The sequence below is a fragment of the Delphinapterus leucas genome, chromosome 3, assembly GCF_059928025.1.
Source record: "Delphinapterus leucas isolate spDelLeu-1000000601 "Yukka" chromosome 3, BTC_Dleu_Yukka2, whole genome shotgun sequence".
Taxonomy (NCBI): domain Eukaryota; kingdom Metazoa; phylum Chordata; class Mammalia; order Artiodactyla; family Monodontidae; genus Delphinapterus; species Delphinapterus leucas.
Window position 1 is genome coordinate 80,415,383 of NC_143131.1, and position 22,002 is coordinate 80,437,384.

The following is a 22,002-nucleotide window of genomic DNA, read 5'->3' on the forward strand; positions in this document are numbered from 1 at the left end:
GAAAAGATTTCTGGGAGTATGGTCTCTACCTATTTTTATCTGTAGCACCAATGAGAAAAATAATATAGAGACTATCTATTGCAATTTTATTTCTCCATTTCTTGCTGAAATGTGGCATAAAACGATCTTTATCACCGTCAATTCTTTTGTATTCAAACAGCTACACTTTTGTCAAGCTCAGCACCATAGAAATGAGGATTGGCTTGTATTTCTGAAGCATTCCTGACACTCGTATAAAACTTGAGGCATTAGTATATCTATATTTTTGCCTACTAATAAAAACCCTAGTTTCTGCTTTCTTTTTTCTCAAATTAGCCAGGCCAACTGAGTTCATTATCTATTGCTGCCTAACAAACCACCCTAAATATCTGTGGCTTAAAATGACTATTTATTGTTTCTCATAAGTCTGTGTCAGCTGGATGCCTCTGCTGATCAGGGCAGGATTGGTCTTAGCTGGGCTTCTCCATGTATCTGTAGTCAGCTGGCAGTTTGACTAGAGCAACAGGGGTGATTGAACCCTGTGCTGTCATTAGCCAGCCGGCCAGCCCAGACTTGTTTGTATGGTGGCAGCAAGTTTCAAAGAAAGAACTTGGAATCATGTATGCCTCTTGGGACCAAGACTTAAAATAGGAACAACATTTCCACTGTTGGTCAAAGCAGATCACAAGAGCAGCTCAGATTCAAAGGGGAGTGAAATAGCCTCTTCTTCATGGGAGGAGCCTCAAACTTACATTGGAAATGGGCATAGTTATCAGGAAGAGAATAATTGCACAAATTTTGAAAACCTCACAAATCTGGATGGTTGTGGTGCTCCACTTTCTGACTTTTCCTCTTCCTTGGTCTTGTCCTTATGAGCCAGTAAATCAAATGATAATCGAGAGGTTGCCTTCTAAAATAAACATCAATATACAGTTCTTGAAGGCAGAGTCTGGACCTTTTTTTTTTTTCCTTCTAAGGCATGTTTCTCTGGATTGTATACAGTGCTAATATGCTGAACAGGAGTTTTTTTGTTTTTTTTTTAAACAGAAAACTACTGTTCTGATTGGGTTAGTATCCATTCTGATTGGTCAGTACTTATGCCATATGGAAGGCTAAAGATTTTGAATATCGTCCCTGATTTAATACATATCTATACTTGGTCATTAATTAATAAAACAACTCACTAAGAAATCTGGAGTTCAGCTCTGAACTGAAAGCTCAGGTCCCAAGTTAGGATAAGTAAGAACCTTGTTACCTACCCTCCCGAGGCAGTCCCCAACAAGGGTCCTTCTGCTTGTTGTCATTCCAGCAAATAGAATGAGACCTAGTTTGGTTCAGAAGCCAAGGAAAGCTTTATTCTTTGATCAAAGAATGGAGAGGTGCGAGCTTGTGCTCTGGAGTCCACACAATCCCCTCACCCTAACGGGCCATAGCTGGGGCTGAATTTAAAGAGTTCTTGTCAGCAGGGAGGGGGCGGAGTTCTCGCGGGTGTGGCGCAGTTCTCGTGGGTGTGGCGCAGCTGTGCTGCTCACGCTCCAGATCGCAGCGCCCGGTGCAGCGTCTCTGCACTCGGCCCGCCACTGCTGCCGCCATGTTGAATTGCAATGTAGTGCGCAGCACTTCCTCACGTTCCCGCTGACTTGAGGTGCCAGGTACAGCCGTTTCACACTAGGAACTCTGGTCTGAAGTGCTGTGTCCGAGGCCTGTACATTGCACCCTGGAAGCAAGTGAAACTAGACGGAGCAGGAAGGAAAAGGGAAATAAAAGGTTAGACTTTTTTATTACCCAGATTCTATTTTTATTTCCTAGGAATTGTTGATGGGCTTTACCTGTGACAACCTCACTCCTTTTTGCTTAGGGGTATACACTGTTACTACTATTCCAGCAAAAGTAAGAATTGGGGCTTCCCTGGTGCGCAGTGGTTGAGGGTCTGCCTGCCAGTGCAGGGGACACGGGTTCGTGCCCTGGTCTGGGAGGATCCCACATGCCGCGGAGCGGCTGGGCCCGTGAGCCATGGCCGCTGGGCCTGCGCCTACGGAGCCTGTGCTCCGCGGCGGGAGGGGCCACAGCAGTGAGAGGCCCACGTACCGCAAAAAAAAAAAGTAAGAATTGAGTTCTATATGCTGAATATAGAACTCTGGAAATTACATCCAGGCAACTCTGCATCTAGAATTATTTTACAGAAACAAAGCTGTTTGACGCATAACACTGCACATGCCAGACAATTTATATGAATGCATCAAGTCTTGGCACCAAATAAATAAGAGCTCTTTTACCTACCCACTGAATTCAATTTAGCAAGAGCAAAATGTTCAGCTACCTATATTCATCATTTTTATTTTTAATTTTTAATTTTATTTTAAACATCTTTATTGGAGTATAACTGCTTTACAATGGTGTGTTAGTTTCAGCTTTATAACAAAGTGAATCAGTTATACATATGTTCCCATATCTCTTCCCCATCATTTTTAATGGTGTTCCTCTGAAGTACCTCATGGTAATTCTCTAAATGTCTCGTTCCCACAACTGAGTGGAAAGCCATTACTTTAATTAGGAAGTTGGGACTTGGTACCATCAGAGAAAATCTTTCTGACTTAAAAAATTGAAGATTTTTCATTTAAAATTGTCTCAATTTTACTAGTGAAGAAACATGCTTAATTAACAAATAGAAGTTTAAAATGAATCTACAGTTTGCTTAATTCTAGTAAATGTTAACTCAAATAACTTTTCATTGTTTTCTGTGGAAGCTCTTCCTTGTGAGGTTTAAATAAAGGAAGAATTTGTGTTTTCCTTACTATTACCTTAAAATGGTTGACCTGATTATGATTAGTGAAACATATTTAAATATCAAGGGCATACACTGACTTTTCTAAGGCACAGAGCTGGCCCTACCTAAACTAGTCAAGTAGGAAGAGTTTATGCATGGTATCCAGAGTCTCTTTTCTCCAACATTATTCCAAACTTTCCCTCTCTTTTCCAACTTCCTCTGAGGTATTGTGTCCACATGGCTTTTTCTGCCTTTCCCCGTCTCCACCTGCTCTCAGAAAATCACTGACATAAAGAAGACATGATTAATATGCATTAGAACTGTTCCTTCCAATGGTAGATATGTTTTAGTCTGTATTCTGGATCATAATCTAATATTAGAGGTCTCATCTGGCCCCCAGATGTTTTTGAAGCATTTTGAACTAGTTGCTAAAATATGGAAATAAGGAGATTTAGCAAGAACCTCCAGATTTCTGGTAGCTCTTGAGAGATTTGAATATGTAGCAATCCTAGACCCACCCTCTTGGATGGCAACAGTTGGGGAATAGAGCTGTTAGATAAATTACAGGATGCCCAGTTAAATTAGAATTTTGGGAAACAACAGGTAATGTTTTAACATAGGTATGTCCCATGCAATAATTGGGGCATACTTATATAAACAGAGGTTTATCCCTTCTTTATCTGAAATGCTAATTTAACTGGGTATCTGTATTTTTGTTTGCTAAATGTGACAAGACTATCTGAGAATGAGCAGTGATTTTTCACCTTAGAAGGAACAGTTTGCAGCAGATCCACTGAGCCTACGTCACTTCTTCATGTGGCCTGCATAACTTGAAAGCTTTTGAGGTTTCACTACTGTCTTACCTAACTGTCTCTAGTAGTATTTCTGTTCTTAATTCTACAAACTGAGTGTATTTTAGCCAAAGTCATCCCAGGAAAGTACCTGTCAGATGTGAGGGTCCTTGTGCCATGGGCTCCTTTCCTACCTATCCTTTCAAAGGTCTCAGCAGTGGCCACTAGAGTGGGACCTTGGCCTCTATCTATTCTGACCCTCTTTCAGCCTTTTCAGTGGTTACCCTGTCAATAAAACAACAGTGAGGGGCCCTGGTTTTAGACCAGTGAGGAGGCTTTAAATCTTGGGGATTTCCTTTTAAGCCAGTAATTATGCCTCTGTGAATAGATTCCAACCCTAAAATCTAGGAAGAAATGTTAGGGGAAAAAGTATTTATGGAATTAACATTTAAAATTACTAAAATTTGGAGCCAATCATAATGTTTAACAATATGGGAAGAGTGAAATAAATTGTGGCACATCTCTTCTGTGGTCTAGTTTATCCCTATTAATCCCATTTGTGAAGTGTTTAGAATCATACGGAAAATGCCAGAGTTAAATAAAAGGAAATCCCGATGGGAAATTGTACATAGAGTATTATCATAATATGTAAAGAACCAAATGCACAGAATAAAAAACAACTGGATAGAAATAAATCAGAATGATATATTGTTGGTTGTCTGTGGTTGCTGGAGTTATGGAGCATGTTTTCCTTTTCTATTTTTTTCTGTACTTTCTTTTTTCCCCTAATTTTTCTGTAATGAGTATGTATTATATTTATTTCTGCAACCACATTTTGAATTTCTAGGAATTGTTTGATTTTTTATAACTATATTAAGATGCTAACATTGGATCTTTATGTCTCAGTTTTGTCTGAGGCCTGATGACAGTAGATATCAGAAGCCACAGTGAATTATAAGGTAGACCACCATGAAAGCTTTGCAAAAAGTAGGTGGCCAAGGATTTGTTACATAATTTTAAAAAATCCCTTATGTACATTGAAGGTATAGAGAGTTGAGAAAAGAGTTTAGGAAAGAGTTTGTAGAGAGAATATTTTGGAAAAATCCCTGCTCCAACCCTGAGAAAGGGGTCAGAGATTTCTGCCTGCCACATTAAACATAGTAAGAGGCTTCAATAAAACCATTGAGAGTTGCACATACAGTATGTGTCTTGTGATTGGAGGGATGCAGGGGACTAGCGTCCAACTCCCATATGGAAATATCTAAAAGCAAAACTGGACTGGTTCATTCCATCAGTGGTAGGGGAAAGGAGAGATGGCTGCACGGGTCAGTTGCATTTTTAGAGTTTGTTAGGGTAGAGGGATCAGGAATGTTATCTGTGGTTGGGTGAGGTCCACATACACCACAGAGGACCAGCGTGGGAGTGGTCATAAATCCTGCCTAATAGGGCCTCCTGCAGAGGTAAACAAGCTTCAGGACAGAGAAACTATAACCAAGGATTCTTGTGCCTCCAGGAGGAGAAAGCTATGAGTCAGAAAAGATGTATCAAGGGCCCTGTGGGAGAGTCCACAAGAGTGTCCATTAAAGAACAGTCTTTATACATTGTCCAAGTCCAGAAAGCACTTGACACATTTCCAGCTTGTGACATTTCCAGACAAGCCAGAACTTTCCAGGCTCCCCTAACTCCCTTCTTTTCTATTTTCCAACTTCGGAGGGCTCAGAAACTGGAGGCAGCAAAATAACATAGTGAAAGGAGTTGGAAAAGAGACAGTGGTTGTCACCTTCCCAGGGGGAGGTGAATTAGCTATAGTTTTGATTCACATTGGAAGAGTTGAGTATTACATGGTACTGGGCATTTTAAGTACAGAAATAAGGCTGTTTTGTGAATTGAAATGACCAAAGGTAGCAGTTACAGAAGATGTTCTGCTCATATTTCCTTGGTTTGCACTATTACCATGCATAGCAACCTGATAGCTTCCAAACAAAAACACCTGCAACTCTTTACCTAAACTCTTTTTCTGATGCTGATAACTTTCTTCACCTGTGAGCTGGTCTGGCTAGTATTGCCAGGTAGTTAATACTTATCCTCCCATGAACAGCCCTCATTCAATGACTGATGGTAAATGATGGAAAACTATCCCAGCTCACTGGCCTCAGATGGGAAAACCTCAAGGTATATGTTATCAATACATTGTTACTCAGTTTTCCACCTGGAATTGAGCTCCAAGTGTCTTTTGCAGTTACCTGCTCCATATGGCATCCTTTGTTGCTTTCTTCCCTTTTCTATCTCATTTTCCCACCCTTCTATCAGTGCTTCCTAGAATCACCTTGCAAATAACTACTTTCATTAAATTCATGTTTCAGAATCTGCTTCTTGGGAAAGCCAATTTATAATAGGTGGTAACAGAAGGGGTCTTAGTATACAGGCCCTCAGGATAGGGCTGTGGAATTGAATCAATGATGGCCAGATGGTAACAAATACCCTATTCCAGGTGGTCCCTGGAGTGATGATCATTCCTGGCATGCTGTCACATCAAAACTACTTAAACTCTCATTTATAGGGAACTGAGATTGAATATATGTAGAAGACACCATAGTTGATGCAATGTCTCTAGTACTTGAATGTAGAGACTGGTAATTATAAGACTTGAAATATCGTTGGCTGTTAATTGCCATTGAAATGTTGAAAGAATACATTGAAAGTCTCAGTTCATCTAACTATCAACTCAAGGAATAATCATGAACTCCATGGCAGCATTAAAAAAGATACTTATTAATATTTCATGTAGCCGGAGAACATATTGTAGTAAAAATCAGACCCAGGTACCAATAGTGAGAGAAGCAGAGTAATAAAGAAGGTTGAATTCATATTACTGGAAAATTTTCTATGCTAAAATCAGAATCCTGATAGGGAAGTAGTGAAGCCCTGAGTCCTGGGGTAAGGATATTTGGGTTGAATGCACTTGATAATATTACATCCCAAGATTCACCTTAATCCTATGAGCCAACATAAATGACCCCCTTCCCCTTGATAGAGAAGAATGCCTTCCTAATGTCTGAATATCATGCAAAGATTTCACCTGAGTTAAGTGTTCACAAGATGATGCTGTCCGGCCCCTAAATCTGCCCTTGAATTCCTCATCTTCCAAACCAATAACTAGGGTCAAATCTTATTAGGGAAGTATTGACTCACCAGAGAAGTAGTGAATAGAGGAGTACTGTCCCTGCTACAGAGTGAGATTATTTATTAAAAGAGCTGCAGATCTGGCTAATACATGCTGGCAAGAACCAGCGTAACATATTTGAGAATAGATTTTAACAGTGCTGGACCCTAGGTAATGCAGAATATAATTCCGATATATAAATAGGTGAAATAAGTCACGCGGAGATAGGTAAATACCTTGTGATCTTTCTTATATGTGAAATCTTAAAAAAACAAACAAACAGAAAACCAAGCTCATATAGTGAACAGATTGGTGGTTGCAAGAGGCGGGGGAGAGGAGGTGGGGAGAAATGGGCAAATTGTTGTTATTGTTTTTTTTCAGTTTAAGTTGATTGAATATAAATAAATCGGTGGATAGATGGATGGATGGATAGATAGATAGACAGATTAAAGTCTGTTGAGATGGGGGTACCCTCCTATGACTCAGGATTCAAAAGAAGGATAATTAGAGCCTGCCTCATTCTATGTCTGGCATTGCTCTTTGAAGTATGGAAACAACAATGGCCTATAGTAAGTGAGGTAGTGCTGTGGAACTGCTTTAGAGAAGTATTGATCAAGTGGTCAAAAGTCTCAAAGAACAGGAGTATTATAATTGATTAATAATGTTAGACCAGAGAACACACAGCTGACTATGTGCTTTGGCAGATACTGCCTGATACTTTCTTCCCATAAACAATATGAATACATCAATGAAGGTGACACGTGCATTGTTGAGAAGGTAGTAGTAGATTACTGTGGATTTGGGCTCCTGGTATCAATGGGGATGATAAGAATACCAAATAGCAGAGGTATGGTGATAGCATTTAATAGTCAATGCCAAGATAAAATACAGTGTGAGGGAGCATGGACAGAATGGAAATCAGAGAGCCTCGAGTGACTGGAATTTATGGATTTGGCTATAGATCATGATGATGCTAAGTCTGAGATAGTTGAACAGCAATCCAGGGTACTACTTGCCTTATAGGACCAGAAAAAATCAAGAACAAGGAAGAGAAGGTTAAAGTCATTCACTGTAATGGAAAATTATAATTCTTTTCCCAGGTTCCTGACTTGACCTAGTTCTCAAACCCAGAACCCATAGAATGAAAAGGAAACCAACCAGTCCCTTTGGGAAAAGACCCTATATCCCATAGCATGTCTTACAATTACCCCAGTCCTTCTGCAAAGGAGTCTATGGCCATTTTCCAGAATAAGTTGGCTTTGGAAAACAGGCAGTACCCAAATTATTTGATGACTGTTGGGGACAGGATCTACTCTGTTGTTGATTCAGTGGAACAAAAATATTATTCCCCCTTTAAAATGAGGGCATATGGAGGCCCAGTAATAATGAAATCTTGATGCAAACTCATTTCACAAAGATCTAATGGGTTTATGGACCGAACCTTCAGTCATTTCCTTTATCTCTGAGTGCAAAATTGGAATGGTTATAGTTAGCAGCCAGCATAACATTCACACTGGTTTCATGAACTGTGGAAAGGAATTATGGTAGGAAAGTAAAAGTGGAAGACCCTGAAACTAACCTTGCTCTGATTCTGACCAAGATAGTAAATCAGAAACAATACTGAATTTCAGTTAGAAAAGATTTGGCTGTAATTAGTGATATCTTCAAAGACTTAAAGAATATGGGGGTTGTGGTACCCACCATATTTCCATTTAATTCACCATCTCAGTTCCTTTAAAAACCAAATGTATCACAGATGATGGTGGAATATTATTAAGTTAACCAAAGAGTTACCTGAGTTGCAGTTGCTGTGACATCTCTACTAAAGTTGATTGATTTAGCTTCTGGAACTTGGAATGTGGCTACAGATATGGCAAATCCATTTTTTCCCAATTCCTATCAGGAAAAAAGATCAAAAGCAGTCTGCATGCATGTGGAGTAGACAGCTGCATGCATTTATAATCTTGCCCCAGGACTATGTTAACTATCCTGCTCTGTCACAGTATAGCCCAAAGGATGATAATAACCTGGGCTTTCCACAGAAATGTTTGTCCACTATTTTGATGACATTGTGTTAATCAGACCTCAAAATAGATCTGGAATTTGTTTTCTCTACTACTACTCTCCTGGTTCACTCCTTTGTATTGAAATAATCTCTTGGGTAGTCCCTCAAACTCACTTTTCCCTACTCCAGTGGTTCTCAATAGTGTCTCCCTGGGGCCACATTTGGCATTGTTTGGAGATAGTTTTGGTTGTCACAATGCAGGGGTGCTACTGACATCTAGTTGGTGGAGTACAGTGCTGATAAACATTGTACAATGCGCAGCACAGTCCCTCACAACAAAGAACTGTCCAGCCCAAAATGTCATTAGTTCTAAGGTTAGGGAACAGTGCTCTGCTCAGTCTGCTCTTAGTACCATAATCAAGTATCAAGGACAGTGAAGAGTGTGACATTTTACCTCTACTTGTGAGCTTATAAGTTAAGCTACCACAATTGTTTTGATACTTGTAGAAGACTTCATAGTAAGAGACAAAGGAATTTATTCCCTATGGCCCAGCAAATATAATAAGCATCAGCATATCTGCATCAATTCTTCTTACCTTCAAGTCCACCAGAATGACACAGTGAGCCTAGATAAATGCTACCCATTCAGTGGCTTTACCTCTCAGCTGAGAAACCGAGGAACCCAGAGGCTTTGGAGAAAGCAACACACATTGCAGCAAGATGCAAACAAGCCATCCCCCTTTTCTCCTCTGGGATGTGAGCAGTTACACAGGGGATATACTGTAGTTGCCTTGACCTGCTTATTTTCCTTTGTGACTAACTACAGAAATAGCTCAGTATATGGAGATGGGTAAGTCTTGTGGTCTGATAGATTTAGAAAGAACGTGAAAGGATGCTCAGAACATGGTGAATTGTCTATACTCCACTGTTTTTACAGTATAAAGTTCATTCTGCTTTATGTGGCAACATAAGACCCTTGTGACTTGATTTCTAAGTCAATCTTCACTTCTTAACAACAAAAATAGATTTCAGGGCTTCCCTGGTTGTGCAGTGGTTGAGAGTCCGCCTGCCAATGCAGGGGACGCGGGTTCGTGCCCTGGTCCGGGAGGATCCCACATGCCGCGGAGCGGCTGGGCCCGTGAGCCATGGCCGCTGAGCCTGCGCGTCCGGAGCCTGTGCTCTGCAACGGGAGAGGCCACAACGGTGAGAGGCTCGTGTACCGCAAAAAAAAAAAAAAAAAAAAAGATTTCAAAATAATAAGAAACTATGTTTACATGCCCACCATGTTGCAGGTACTGTTTGAATGCCAGGAATACCCAGGGAACAGGACCTAGTCCTGACTCCCATAATTTAAATATCTAGTTCCAGCTAGATATTATCAAAATGCATCCTGCATTTGTGTCTGTGTGTGTTGGAACTCACATGCCTCAAATCCTGAGCTATCTCCCTATTGACACAATATATTTGCAAAGAAGATATGCAGAGAAAAGGCAAGCCCCTAGAACCCAGTCTTGGATACCAGCTAGGCCATTGCCTGCCAAATCCTGACCTGGATTAAACCATGTGGAGCATTGCCTAACCTTGTTCTCCAAGCATATCCCTGTGTACTGGGGCATAGAGTGCCTGTGGGAGATGCTTGGACAGGCATTGAGGGGTTCTAGGTCCCTTCTTGACTCCCTTTCTCTCACACTACGTCTGCAAATTTCTCTCTTGCTACAGTAGAGAAATGACTATTATATTTAACGTATAGCTGCCATAAGTAAAAAATGATGATGGAACAAATAATGACTGGAGGATTATTTTATCAAGAGTGTATTTTCTTTTTTGCTTTCAAGTTGATAGTTCATTGCCTACAAAGAATTGTGAAATGGCACCATTAATTCCCTCTCCTAACTACCCCATTAATTCAGTGCCATGGAAGCATTGTTGAATTTTTAAATTGCTTTTAGTTTTTAATTTTGAGTTTGACTTAGCAAAAACTAGGAAGAAACTGGAACCTGATAAGCTCTTAACAAATTAATATGTCCCTGTAGATATGCAGTGCATTCAAATGCACAAATATGATTATATATAAATAGATGCAGATTTTCTTTCTGATTTTGATAGTACTGTAACTGATACAATGGGAGTGCCAAGTTACTCTTTCCTAACATTTTACTTTTTATAGAAGTCCACCTAAACTAATGCTAGTGAGTGATACCATATGGGGTGGGTTTATTCACATTTTAATTCAACCATGAAACAGCCAGATGTGCACTGTGTACCTTTCAAATCTAGGTCCCTTCTTCTGTTCTTCAACCAGTGAGAATGACATTGTTCAGTGAAATGTGAGCTAACATGCATTCCAGGTGCAGATTTTCTCTCTGTTTTAAAGCTGCAATATAGAACATGGCTTTGAAAAATTGGATTAAGCTTTTTAAAAATAAGAAATTGTAATAAAACTGTGCACAGGTACATTTTCTTTTCAAAGAATGGAACTTTTGCTCTGCTGTCAGTAAGATAAAGCATCAGCTACAACTGCCAGGACACAATTTCATTTCATTGCAATTTGATACAGATGTTCAACTTCCCATTGCGAAGAATATTCCATATACAATATTGAAGATAAATTAGATTAAGAGAGACAGAGTAATTGCCAAAAGTTGAAAGACGTAAGTTTTATTTCCATTAACAAAGCAAAGTATTTCTGGAAACTTGGAGCAAACATTTGGGTCTTCTTAGTCCAAAGCTGAATTGAAATAATACTGCTGTGCTTTTGGAAGTAGCCACATCAAACCCTCTACTTAATTCTCATCACCATCATACATTCATACAAGTGCCTTCCTACAATATCTATTTGTCAAGACTCCTTAAGGAAATAGTGGAAACACTATACCTATTTAAGTATCTCTGAGATATCTTCTCAATATATATAAATCCAACAAATTCTGCACTAATAAAACACCCACTACTTGTCAGATTCTTGTTATCATACTTAATTCCTATGAAGTCAGGAATACTACCTCTCTTTTACAAGTCAGTAAACAGGTCAAGAAGCTTCAACATATAAATTTGAGGGGACAAAATTCGGTCTATAACAGATGGCATGCTGGGTGGAGACCCTTTGATCTGTTTCAGTGGGGATATGTTAAAGTGTTGGGATTATGTATGGCCTCAGTGTTACAGCACTGACCAATGTGTCCCTTCTGAAGTGTAGTTCACAAAGCAGTGATTGCAGCAGAGCAGACCAAAAGCCAACATGGACTAGGCAGGTAACATGAATAAGGAAGGAGAAGTCTGGTTACAAGAAAAGCAAGGATGTGTTAGCTTCTTTCATTTTTTCCTCCCACCTAGAGGCATGGCAACACAGAAATATTTCTCACTGTAATAAAGTAGCAGAACAAGCGCAGTGATAAATGGAAGTGAACCTTTAACTTTGGCTAATAATGGAGAGATATTAAGGAGTGGTGCAGACTAGGACAAATTGGGCCTTCATGCCATCTTAAGTGGAGCAGCTACCATGTAGGAATATAGAATTTCTGTTGTCAGAACTTCTGATTTTTTTTTGAGAAATATTGGAAATATGGATTTTTTTAATGAAACCTCTTGATCTGTAAACAAACAAAACCTAATAAATCAGCTGTTTTTAGAATGTACAAATTCAGAATAAAGTAAATAATTGAGACAAAAAAAGAGATGGGGCTTTTTGATGTGGAGAGATAAAGGGGATGGTGCGAGCAGAGAGAGGTTGAGAGAAGATGCCAAGGAAGGTAGAGTGCCAGGTCCAAGGGTTGAGTCGCCACCCAAGATATGCTGAAGCCTATGTAAAGGAATGATGGGAGCTGGCCAGCCAGTCGTCCCATGAGATGCAGCTTTCACCACCACATCTCCAGCTGGTACCAGTTGACTGTCCAGTCTACAGTCAGGAGACATCTTGCCCTGAAGGCTGAAGGCACTCCCAGCAGCTGGACTTCCAGCTGGAGCACTCCCAGACATGTTTCATGTTTCAGGACTTCACTCAGCCCTTTCATATATGCCACAACACCATGTCCCAACAATGACCTCAGGACAATTATAAGACCACAGGAATCCCTTGACATCTAGCAGGATGGCTGGGGGAATCACACTTGGGGTGGAGGAGGCCAACTTTGAATGGTTCCCTTTCTAGAGCCTGATGTTGGGACCACCAGTAGACACTGATCCATACAACGCTAGTCCCATAGGATGCTGAGGAGGTGCAGTGGGGCCCAGGAGGAATCTGTAGTTTAAAATGTTCAAGAACTGCAAAATTACATCAAACAAAAGGTGTGTTTATGCAGGGCACTCAGATAATGTCTATGCTAGTGAATTTTATAAATCTGCAAGGGTGGGTGTAGCATCTATTGGGTTTCTAATTTATGTGGCTACAGAACTCTCTCTTTAAGAAGCTTCTGGCCCAGAAATCTCACAATGGCAGCCTCACTGATATGTTTTGTCCCACACAAGTCTGCTGAAGAAATTTTTGAGCTGAGAGCTGAAGGAGAAGCACGTGAGATCGGAGGGTGTGGGTAGGAAGATCTTTATAAAGGAGCTGCATGAGCAAAGGTACAAAGGAAGGAGGGCAGACTGTTCTAAGGACCTGAGAGCAAGTCGCTGTAGCTAGAGTTCAGAGAGGGAGCTTTCTGTGAAATGAAAAATTGGGGATCAGACCACAAGGTGTCTTTTTGTGTGTGTGTGTGTGTGGAATTTTTTTTAAATACATTTATCCTTTCATTTAACTTTAATTTTTTCCCAGACCCATATAAAACTCAAATGGGATACTTTTTGTAGTTTATATCTTAATTGGGGAAGAAATTATGTTTTTATTAGGTTGACTCTTTCTATTCAGCAACATATATTCCATTCAGTAACTTCTTTTCCATGGATCCTGATTCTTTTGAGGTAAATTTATTCCTGGATATTTTAAGGTGTTATCACTATTGTGCATTGAATTTTTCCTTTTAAATTTCTGAGTGGTGATTATTATTACTGATATAAATTTTTTTAAAGCTATTGATATTCGTATATTTTTTTCTTGCATTCTGTCACCTTACCAGAGTTTCTTGTTCTAACAGGTTTTTGTAAAGTTTCTTGGATGTTCTATTATACAATTATATTACCTGCATATAAAGGTAATTTTGCCTCCTCTGTTAAATATTTATATGTTCACGTCCTTCTATTACATTGGTCAGATCCTTAAAATTCAATAATAGAGCTGATAATGGCATTCCTATCTTGTTCTTGATTGTAATGGTAGTGGGTCCGGTATTTCACAATTTATTATGATATTTATTATTGATTTGAGGTAAATAGTCTTTTGTGTATAGGGAGTTTACTTCTGTTCTAATTTTTCTTAGATTTTTAAATAGGTACTGAGTTCTATCATTTTTTCATCTATTGATATAATCATGTTTTCTTTAAGAGGTTGACTTATTTTCTAATTGTATTGAAAATTTTGTCATATTGAACTCTGCTTGCATTGTTGGGATAAGTTCCACTTGGTCACAATGTATTACTCTTCAAATTCACGTCTGGTTTTCATTTGCTAATATTTGATTTAGAATTTTTAGAATTATTTTCATGGTTGAAATTGGTTTATAGTTTTCATTTTGGAGCATCACTGTCAGGTTTTGGCATTAAGATTATGCTAGCTCTGTAGAATTAATTGAGGAGTGTTCTTCCTTTTTCCATAATCTGAAAATAGTTTTAATATCAAGATAAGCATCTGAATATTTTTTTAGTGAATAACTTTTTACTTATTATTTACATGTAACACTCATTCACCTATTTTCTTGCTCTTGTTTTTCTGTGTTATATCATTGCAATAGCTATCCATTATTTACTAAGACAAATAAGAATCCAGACTGATAAGAACTTTCAAACTCCAGCACAGCAGAGATTATGCTTTAGTGACTAACTGTGAATTCATGTATATGGATATTCATAAGAACAAGTAATTTCAATTGTTCTCTTCAGTGTGTTTGCTCTTATGGGGGGATAAATGCTGCCAAAGAGATGTTACATAGGAACTCAAAAACCTAAGAGTTAATGTGCACTTTAACTTATCTTAAGGTGTTTTAAGATTCATGTTAAAGAGTTAGTCCCTTGAGGGCAAGGGGAAGCCTTTGAAGTGTTTTAAGCAGCAGAGTAATGTAATTAGATTTGCTTTTCAAAATAATGACACTGACTGCTTGTGCAGAACAGATTGCATGGAAGGCAGTCCAAGTGGGTGTTGGAAGATCAGTTAGCAGCTTTTGAAGCTGCTCAGGTGAGAGTAACAGTGGCTTGGATTCTGGTAGAGGCAGAGGAAATGCAAAGAATTAGAATAGAAAGAGTTAATTACTGGGAAGTAATGATATGTCCAGTGAATGTGTTAGTGTTCATACTGTCCTTTTGAAGTCCTTCAGGGACAGGAAATATAGCTTCTTAAACTTTCTTTCATAATATTCAGTATAATTACAGTCAGAAATTTAATAGATGTGTCTCATCATAAAATCATAGACTTGTAATGACCCTGAAAAGTTGTTCTACTTTACTGCCTTTCCTTAGGATAGGAAAATACAGTTTCTATTAAAAGTATTTTTATTCTTGTAATCTAGGTAAGGGGGTTTTGTATTAAGTTTGGACTCCCTCTCATTAAAACTTCCTATAATCTAATCAGCCATGGGAAAACCCACTGGTATTTTCCTATCCTTCACTATAACTTGGTTTTGGATGCTCTTCATGACCCATCTGGATTATTTCTAATAGCTTCTATGTCAGCTTGTTTGACTACAACTTTACAGTGTAGTAACCAAATAGAAGTTAATTTTTTTAAATCACATAATAAGAAGTCTAGAGGTAACATGATTGCTGATTTTGTTAATTTTATATGTCTATGTATTAATATCTCCACGATAAAGTTTCTATCATTCTCTTGGCCTTTTTCACATAAGGTCACAACATAGCTGGCATTATGTCTCCATTCCTAGCGGGAAAGTAAAAGAGGTATAATAAAGAAAACAGAGTGACAATTATATCAGGAGGGCAAAGGATTTTCCAGATAGCCTAAGAGAATTCTTGTCTCATTGGCCAGTATTGTCACATTATTTCTTCTACGTGAAAAGGAGTCTTGAAAGATGTATCTTTTAGCTCACCATACTTTATAAGTAAGGAATGCTAATAAAAAGGAAATTGGAATCCGTGCTAAGACAGCCAAACTACAGTATCTACCACAATTTCCTAAATGGTATTTTTCTTTCTTATTCTTTGTCCTTTTAACTTTCCTACCCACCTATACTTCCCAATACAATGCCAAGTCTTATCAAATTAATCTTTGCAAAACATCACTTTGGCCATATAATTTCCCATTGACTACAGGAAAAAATAATGCTTCTTAACCTGGCATTCAAAGATCTTTACAGCTTGGTCCTAAAGTACTTGTTAAAATTTATCTCTAAATATTCTTATATAGAAATGCTCTACTCCAAGCAATATCTGGCTTGTTACTATCTTATGTCCTGTATTTTCCTAATTCTGTTCTACATGATCTTTACCTTACACAGATTCCATCTTTCCTCATTTTATACATTCATCATACACAACTTCCATTTTAAATTCTGTCAGACCCTCCCCTCTTCCCCCAGCAGTAATTATCCCTGCCTTTTAGTTCTTATGTATATTTATTTGCCTTGTTTTTACACCTTGGTTTTATTAATTATTTTATGCAGTCTACCAATTAAATTGCAGTTCTGTGCGGGCAGGGTCTATGCCTTTTGCCTTTTCTTGTGCCTGTATATCATATCATATCATATATCATATCACGCAGTGGGGGCAGAACACATATTTGTGGGTTTAGACCATGTTGAAACAATTTCAGACAGAAAAATTATTTTTATTTAAAAATATTTCCAGTACTGCATCAGAGTTTAACTACCTCTAGGTTTAACCAGTTTTCTCCTTATGTGCCCTCAAATCAAGATATACAGCTATATTATGCTAGGTTATTTTAATATTAATTTACAACTATAAATGTTTACCTTTTCAAGATCTGATCAGCCGCATACAAGATCAGCATTTTGCATTTATATTGAATTTTCTTCATCATATAGTCTTGTTTCCTTAATCATTTGCACATTTGATAACAAAATTGACTTATTACATATAAAAGGTTCACAAAACAGAATTCACCTCATGACCTTTTCTTATTGTGTTTTAATGGTCTGTATGGTATAAATTGATATGATTATGTCAGAAAATAGCAGAGACAGACAAATCATATGAACCCATAATGTACCCAGTGATCTGTGAGCTGAGAATACATTTTAAAATTTATTTATATTTTGGGGGATACCTCCCAAAGACACTATTATGATGAATTGAATAACATTTCAGTGAAAATGTTTATAGTGTTTCAGAGTAACAAAAGCATTTACTACTGGAGATTTTCAGACTAGACAAATTTAATTAGGCTAGCTAAGAGGCAAGATGAAGAAAAGAGCTGCTTGTCCATTCATTTTCTACTAGCCAGCTGAAATTTCAAATACAGCAACTTCTTTCTGTATCAATTACAGGTGTATGGAGATAAATCAAAACAAACTATTTCTGTAACATTACAATATAGTAAATTGCATCATGAGCTAGCACAGTGGGAGTGGTATCAAACAGATATTCAATTTGTGAAAAGAGTTATCTCAAGACAGGCATTTTCTGAAATACTTTGCTAAACACTGGTATGTTAATTGTTTTATTGGCATACCAATTCCTGTGGCTTATACAGAGGTTGCAGGATGTAGCTCATAAATTTCAGAATAAGATATCTGGGTGTGAATCTTACATCCATTACTTGTTAGTGTGGGCTAATTAGTCTTTCTGAATCTTGGTTTACTTACCTATAATCACAGTATGGCTGTGAACATTAAATACAAAAAAAAACCTTTATAAATAGAATAGTACATGTAATAATTGATTATTAACTAATGTTAGAATCCTTTTTCTCTAGTAACTCATGTTTCCAATCCATTAAGCACTTTCCTAATTGTCACCTTAGGGACCCACCTGGCGCAGTTTCAGCATCATTAAAACAAAACAGAAATACTAGTATGTAAAAAAGGTAATTGCTATGTGATAACAATTTAACTTGTATCTCTCAAATAACTCTAAATTTTAATCAAGTTTATCTCATAAAAATACTTCCAAAAGTCTTCCTTTTTTCCTCCTCTTGTTTGTTTACAGCCTACAGGGTCTGATAAGCCTCTTATTTTTAGAATCTTTCACCCTTCCTCTCCAAAAACATTGCCTGAACTTTAACTCATGAAGATTCTTATGTCTTGATTTTTTTTCCTGCCTCTTTAGTCATGTTTCTTTCTACTCATTCTTTATTTTTTTTTAAGTATTATTTCCATTTTATTGTCTTTTCAGAGAACAGCGTTTCTCCAGTCTTTAAGGACTTATCTCCTTACATGGGCTTTGGTGGACTTTGTGGGGCAGCACGCATAGATCTAAATTGGGGTGAAGGTGCTTGGTTCTTCCCGGCTTCCTGAGAACAATTCCTGACTACCTTGTTGTGAATGGCACAACTCATGCAGTAATGTAGTTTCACATACAGCTTGGGAAACAGATAGGCATTGAAAACACTCGCTTCAGAAATGTCCCTGAAAGCTGCAGCCTCTACTATGTTCCAAATGACAAACTTCTTAATGGCCTTGTCCTTGGGCATGCATTAGGCACAGTTGGTGCAGCGAATGGGCTGCACATGGCCATGGCCCTTTGGGCACGACCATTGTTCCTTCTTTTCTTGGTCATCTTGGAAGCAAGACATGAGAGAAGACTCTTTCTACTCATTCTTTAACTCCCTATATGAACTTTGGGAGAATGGTCTGGTAAAGGTACATTTTCTTGAGGGATGAAAGAAGGTGAAGGCAGGAAAGAGCAAAAAGAGAAGTAGAAGAACATTAACATTTCAATACATCTTTTTTCAGTTCTTGTCACAGGTGAATGAACTACAATATTTTTAAATTGTTTTGGGCAACAAAGTTTAGTCTTGAGTTATCAACTTCGTCTTGAACCTCAAAATCGATTCTTCTTATGATTTAGATTAGAGTACAAAACTATTAATAACTCCTATTTCCTAGAAATTAAAAAGAAAAGTTTTTAAGATTGTTCATCTCACTTCATTGAGAAATCAAGTATACTCTTTTATATACATTTCATTCTTCCTATTCTTTCTAACATTGTCATTCAAAAGTATATCCTTTTCAGATTTATTCTAATCATAAAATTTCCTTCTTATTTTATTTTTGTCTGGCATTTTGAAGTAGTGATTCAACAGCCAACAATCACTTACCGAACTCCAGATATATGTTAGGGACTAAATCATTTCCTAGAGATACAAAGTCTAAGAGGATAGAAGCTCTGTTCTTAAGGCCAGTGATAGTAAACTCCATGTTGTTCTAGTTACTATATAAGAGGGTGCACTTTATGAGAAGTTACAATTCCTAGATGACTCATAATGATACGTACCCAATTATATTGACTTGTGCCATATTCTGATAGTAATGGATGCTTATGGGAAACACAAAATTAGAGGGATAAAAAAATGCTAAAAAAATGCCCCGTCCAAAAAAAGGCCAACTATATTTTGTCATATTTTTGTGGAGAATTAAGTTGTTGGAGAAGGACATAGTTGTCAGGTAGAAACTTAGGAATTGTAAAGGGCATTCTAAAGGGCAAGAAAAATCCAAACTGTTTTAGTGGCTTTTAGGACATAGGAGCCAAACTACTATTCTCTTGAGGGAGAAACATATACTTTTCTTGGCTGAAACACAGCTCTACATGAGTTGGAACTTATCTAAAAGAAAAGGGGAGTTAAGAAAGAAGAATGTAGTTAACAGAAGATTTAATTGTGAAAATATTAGTAGTTAAGTTTAAGGGTTCATCATTCATTCATTGATCCAACAATATTTATTGAGTATCTACCATGTGCCAGACATTGTGTCAGATGCTAAGAATAGAGCAATAAAGTGGTAGACCCCTCATCTTTCATCTTTGGGAGCTCTCAGTCTATGAATAAAAAAAATGTACATTTTTATTTCTCTATGTGTTTAGTGTCTATGAAAAGTTATGTGATAAGCAGGCACCTGTGAAATATTCAATGAGTAAGACCTGTATGTCATTCATTAATTATTTGCTGAAAAAAGGACACATTCCCTGACCTTAAGAAACAAACATAATAGCTCACATTTAGCCCTTGCTGTGTGCTAAGCAGTGGTAAGTGCCTTATGTTGATTTTTTTAAAAAATTGAATCCTTTCTATAACTCTATGAAGTACTCTGGTTATAGATGAGGAAAGTAGTTTAGAGAAGTTAACTAAGTTGGTCCTAAGATTCTATAACTACTAAGTGGCAGACCTAAATTTTGAAAGGAGCAGAGACTCCAGGTTCCTCTCTCAACCACTATATCACATTGGATTCTATTGCCTTCCTTATATGGTTGGCAGGTTCCCAGGATCTAAAAGTCTTATATGCTTTTACTCTCTATTGTTGATATTGTTCTAATACAGAATACAGAAACTGATCATTGCATCAATTCTATGAAAGTTTTCTTATAATGATTTATGTCAAACTAGGTCATCAGTCATCAAAAAGGGAATAGAGAAAGATCTACTTATTTAATTGGCATATTGTCTCAATCAAAAATCATAAACCTAACACTCCCTGCCTGTCAGAGTTCCCATTATGAGTTACACTTCTGGGATAAGACCTTAAACTCTCAATGAAAAAATAAGTAAACAAAACAGTGTGGTATTGGCACAAAAACAGACACATAGAATGGAACAGAATAGTGAGTCCAGAAAAAAAAACACATGCCCATATGGTCAATTAATCGACAACAAACAGGCAAGAATATATAATGAAAGAAAGACAGTCTCTTCAATAAGTAGCGGTGGGGAAAAACAGACAGCTACCTGTAAAAGACTAGACTTTTCTCACACCATATACAAAAATAAATTCAAATGGATTAAAGACATAAATGTAAGACCTGAAATTATAAAACTCCTAGAAGAAAACATAGGCAGTATGCTCTTTGACATCAGTATTAGCAGTATTTTTGTATCTGTCTCCGTAGTCAAGGGAAACAAAAGCAAAAATAAGCAAATGGGACTACATCAAACTAAAAAAAAGTTTTGCACAGTGAGGGAAACCATTGATAAAACAAAAAGGCAGCCTACTGAATGGGAGAATATATTTGCAAATGATATGTCTGATAAGGGATTAATATCCAAAATACAAACAATTCAATTCAAAAATAGCCAGAGGATACAAATAGACATTTTTCCAAAGAGGACATACAGGTGGCCAACAGGCATATGGAAAGATGCTCAACATCACTCATAATCAGGGAAATGCAAATCAAAACCACAATGAAATATTACCTCACACCTGTCTGAATGGCTGCCATCAAAAAGACAACAAATAACAAGTGTTGGCAAGAATGTGGAGCAAAGGGAACTCGTGTGCACTGTTGGTGGAAATGTAAATTAGTGCAGCCATTATGGAAAAGAGTATGGAGTTTCCTCATAAAAATTAAAAATAAAACTACCATATGATCTAGCAATTTCACTCCTGGATAATTATCCAAAGAAAACTGAAACACTAATTTCAAAAGATATATGCACCCCAGTGTTCACTGCAGCATTATTTAAGATAGTGAAGATGTAGAAGCAAACTAAGTGTCCATTGACAGATAAATGGATAAAGAAGATGTGGTATATATGCAGGATGGGATATTACTCAGCCATAAAAAAAGAATGAAACCTTGCAATTTGCAACAACATGGATGGACCTAGAGAGTTTTATGCTAAGTGAAACTTAGCTTTCAAACAGAGAAAGGCAAAAACTGTATGTTTTCACTTACATGTGGAATCTAAAAAATACAACAAATGAGCAAATGTAACAAAACAGAAACAGACTCACAGATAAAGAGAACAAACTAGTGGTTGCCAGAGGGGAGATGGATAGAGGGTTGGTGAAGTAGATGAAGGAGATTAAGAAGTACAAACTACCAGCTATAAAATAAGTAAGTCATGGGGATATAATGTACAGCACAGGGAGTATAGTCAATAATATTCTAATAACTGGTGCATTATCTATAAAGATATTGAGTCACTGTGTTGTACATCTGAAACTATTATAATACTGTAAGTCAAATATACTTCAATTAAAAAACAGGAAAGAAAAAATAAGTTTAGTTGTTTGGGGTTGTTTAAATATCTTGTCTTCAACTATTTTCCAATAATTTGTTGGACAAATTCTACACAGTA

General features: G+C 37.5%; 1 pseudogene; it reads right to left on the reverse strand.

Moving 5' to 3' along the window:
• Positions 1–17,176: 17,176 nt before the first annotated feature.
• LOC149749593 (small ribosomal subunit protein eS26 pseudogene) lies at positions 17,177–18,491 on the reverse strand (annotated as a pseudogene).
• Positions 18,492–22,002: the final 3,511 nt, after the last annotated feature.